This window comes from Rhinopithecus bieti, unplaced genomic scaffold (assembly GCF_001698545.2).
Source record: "Rhinopithecus bieti isolate Rb0 unplaced genomic scaffold, ASM169854v2 scaffold_31548, whole genome shotgun sequence".
Classification (NCBI taxonomy): Eukaryota; Metazoa; Chordata; class Mammalia; order Primates; family Cercopithecidae; genus Rhinopithecus; species Rhinopithecus bieti.
The window spans coordinates 6281000-6285452 of NW_016814470.1; positions in this window are offsets into that span (position 1 = coordinate 6281000).

Consider the following 4453-nt stretch of genomic DNA (forward strand, 5'->3'; position numbering starts at 1 on the left):
TTTTTTTTGAGACAGAGTTTCGCACTTGTTGCCCAGGCTGGAGTGCAATGGTGCCATCTCGGCTCACTGCAGCCTCCGCCTCCCGGGTTCAAGCGATTCTCCTGTCTCAGCCTCCCGAGTAGCGGGGATTACAGGTGTGTGCCACCACGCCTGGCTAATTTTTATATTTTTAGTAGAGATGGGCTTTCATCATATTGGGCAGGCTGGTCTCCAACTCCTGACCTCAGGTGATCCACCCGCCTCGGCCTCCCAAAGTGCTGGGATTACAGGCATGAGCCACTGCGCTCAGCCTGATTGATTTTTAAAAAGAAATTAAAACAGGTGCTATATCCACTTTTAATGTTGTGAACTCTGGAACTGGTTAGAAATGTACATCATACCCCAACCCTTTTGTCTCAGTGATGAAACTGAGGCCCAGAGAGAGGATGGAATTTGGCTGAGGTCATGCAGCAAGTCTGCAACCAAGGCAGGACAAGAACCATGGTTCTGACTCCTTCTGCTGGGCTTGGCTGGCCTGAACCTGTAACTCCATCCGTCCTCCTCTCACATTTACTCCCCACCCAGAGTCCGTATACTGAGATATGAATACAGATAAATTAATTGGATTTTTGTATGTGGCCGGTGGAATTAGTCTCTCTATATGGCAACACCTTGTTCATTCATTCATTCCATTGACAGTTAAATCAACTGCTTTCTAGATAACCTATGAGGCCGGTCCATCCGGCCCTGGTCTCCCTGTTTGGCTTCATGTCCTGCCCCTGCTGTCCTGCCCAGTCCACACCTCCTGCACTCTGCTTACACTGTCTTTCCTACAAGACTTCTCTGCTTCCCCCAGGTCTGGCCTGAGTGCCCCTCCTCCTTGTACCCCATCACAGACTATTACATTTGTCCATCTCCCTCAGTAGCCTAAGCACCATTCAGGCAAGATTCCTCTTGCTCACCAGTCTGCTCCCAGTGCCCAGAGTAGGGCCTAACCCATAACAGGTGCCCCTTGAATCAATGACTGGATATGCCATTTCCAGGCAGGAAGAGCACGCTTCCCTATGCTCTCACAGCCCAGGGCCTCTGCAGAGGGAGTTTCTTCCACCACCCTGTCAGTTCTAGCCTTTTCAATTGTCCAGACCTATGGTAAACATCCGCAACAATCAATAGTTCTGTGAAGCATTCTTTCTCAACCTCCATGTCCCCATACCCCACACACGGTAAATCCCTCCTCTTTTTGTTCCATCCTCCCTGCCATCCCATGCCATTTAGGACACTACTGTCCTTGTGGGTAGTGACTTGTATTTTTTATCTGGGTTCCCTGGCACCTACACAGTGTGAGATACTGGTTTAGCGCCTAGCATTCAGCAGTGAACCTAGCAAAAAAATTTTTAAAAAATCCCTATCCTCATGAAGCACACATTGTGATTGTGGGGAGTGGGGAAACAGATTGAAAATAAGTAAAATGTAGAGCATGTTAGTAAGTCACAAGTGTTGGCCGTGCGCAGTGGCTCATACCTGTAATCCCAGAACTTTGGGAGGTCGAGGTGGGTGGATCACCTGAGGTCAGGAGTTTGAGACCAGCTTGGCCAACATGGTGAAACCCTGTCTCTACTAAAAATACAAAACATTAGTCGGGCATGGTGGCAGGCACCTGTAATCACAGCTATTCGGGAGGCTGAGGCTGGAGACTTGCTTGAACCTGGGAGGTGGAGGTTGCAGTCAGCTGAGATCGCACCACTGCACTCCAGCCTGGGCGACAGAGTGAGATTCCATCAAAAAAAAAAAAAAAAAAGAAAGGAAGGAAGGGAGGGAGGGAGGGAGGCACAAGTGTTGGCCAGGCGTGGTGATTCACACCTGTAATCCCAGCACTTTGGAAGTCCAAGGCAGGTGGATCACTTGAGATCAGGAGTTCAAGACCAGCCTGACCAAATGATGAAACCCCGTCTCTATTAAAAATACAAAAAAGTAGCTGGGCGTGGTGGCGCAGGCCTGTAGTCCTAGCTACTTGAGAGGCTGAGTCCCAAGAATCGCTTGAACCCAGGGGGCGGAGGTTGCAGTGAGCCACTGCCCTCCAGCCTGGGGGATAGAGTAAGGCTCTATCTCAAAAAAAAAAAAAAAAATAGAAAAAGAAAGAAAAGAAAACAAAAAAGAAAGGGACAGTTAAAGACAAGAATAGACAGCAGGGAAAGGGGATAGGAAGACTGCTGGTGGAGTTGTGAGAAAGCGTTTAGGGCATCCAGTATGAGGGAACAGACCTTTGGACTTGCACTGGCAGGACAAAGGTCTTGAAGCTGGAGGGGAGGAGACTGCCTGCGATCAAGTTACAGCAAGGAGGATGGTGTGGCTGGAGAGGTGGTGAGCAGAGGGGGTGATGTCAAAGGGGAAGTCAGAGAGTAAAACAAGCCTACAGGGCCGGGCGCGGTGGCTCAAGCCTGTAATCCCAGCACTTTGGGAGGCCGAGACGGGTGGATCACGAGGTCAGGAGATTGAGGCCATCCTGGCGAACACGGTGAAACCCCGTCTCTACTAAAAAATACAAAAAACTAGCCGGGCAAGGTTGCTCAGGAGGCTGAGGCAGGAGAATGGCATAAACCCGGGAGGCGGAGCTTGCAGTGAGCTGAGATCAGGGCACTGCACTCCAGCCTGGGCGACAGAGCGAGACTCCGTCTCAAAAAAAAAAAAAAAAAAAAACCAAGCCTACAGATCAGATAGGCCTTGTGAGTCACAATAAGGACTTTGGCGTTTGCTCTGACATAGGAGCCACTGGTGGGTTTCTAGCAGAGAAGTGGCATGATCTCATTTTAACAGGATCACTCTGGCTGCTCTATTGAGAAAAACACTCAAGGAGGACAAGGACAGAAAGAGATCAATGAGGACTTTACTGGGACAATCCAGGTGAGAGGTGACAGGTCTTGGACTAAGGCCACAGTGAGTAAGTGGAGGGTGAAGGATCCGAACAGGAAGAGTAAGAGATGACTCTATATTTTTAAAAACAGAGATGGGGGTCTCGCTATGCTGGCCAGGTTGGTCTTGAACCCCTGGCCTCAAGCAATCCTCCCACCTCGGCCTCCCAAAGTGCTGGGATTGCAGGCATGAGCTACCACGCCTGGCCTCTACATTTTTGACCTGGGCAACAGGAAAAGATGGAGCTGCTAGGAACTGAGATGAGGAAGACTGTGGGAGGAGAAAGATGGATAGAAAAGATCAGGATAAGTTTGTCTACCAGACAGCTAAAGGAACTGGGGCATAGATGACTGGATACACAAGTCCGGGGTTCAGGAAAGATGGTCTAGGCTGAAAGTATACATTTGGACATCATTAGCATAAAGATGCTCTTTAAAGCCTTGAGGACCAGATGAGATCACTAAGGGAAGCAAGTGTTTCAAGGAAGAGGGAGTGATCCACTAAGTCAAATGCTGCTGATAGAGCAAGTGAAGATGGGGCGTGGCAATGAATGAATAAACGCCAGGCCTGTTAGATATGCAAAGCACCACAGATTATTGAGGGTTAACTGACAACAGATAGGTGTAGAGACAAGATGGCTCTAAGACACAGGAACACTTGGAAGGGAAGAACTATGGCATCTTGGAGTTGGAAAGGACCTTAACTAGGTCATTGAAATCTGTACTCTTTTCCCCACCCTAGCCTGACAATTGAACCCTTGGCTGTAGAACAAGAAATATTTGCGGGATACTGAGGCAAGCAGTCTGGCTAGGTAGGTTAGAGAAACTACCGTTGAAGAATGAGAGAAAGGGTAGTTCAGTAAATACTGGACAGCAGAGGCAGGGTGAGGGGGTGGAGATGACCTTCTGAAGTCAGAAAACCAACGTTCAGGTCCTGCAACTGCTGCTCCCTAGACTCCTGTCCTTGGGCAAGTCACTTCACAGCCCCCAGCCTCAGTTTCCCCATGCGACGACTTCTGAATATGGTAGTGCTTGAAGGTAGTGTAAAAGGGTCCTGCCTGTGTTGGTTACTGCCAGAGCAAGGGAATGAGGCCAAGAGAAGCCCTTGGTTTGGGATGGCACTGGAAATGGGGATGAGGAGGAACTATCATGATCTCTGCGGGTCGGCTTGCACAGCGTGTGGAGAAGCGAATCAGCATTCAGGCCAGCACCTGTGCTGGAATGGACTGGGCTCGGGTGGCAAGGGGGCCATTCGGACAAAGACCGTGGCCCTGAATCTGCCTCCCCTGAGCCTGGAACGGAGACGGAGGAGACCCCGAGGCAGCAACAGGGAGAAAAAATAGAGACGCCGAGGCAGAGAGACAAGGAGACTCAGAGACAGGGAGACTAAGAGACAGACCCAGCAACAGGCGGCCTCACGGGGACCCGAGGCGACCCGGAGAGGGCGAGGCACCGGGACGCAGACCCGGGCCCAGCAGAGGCCCCGCGCGGCTCAGGGCCGTGGTGCCCGGGCGCAGGGTCCCCTGCAGGGCCAGGGCGGCCGCACTCGCCGGGCGCCCCGGCCC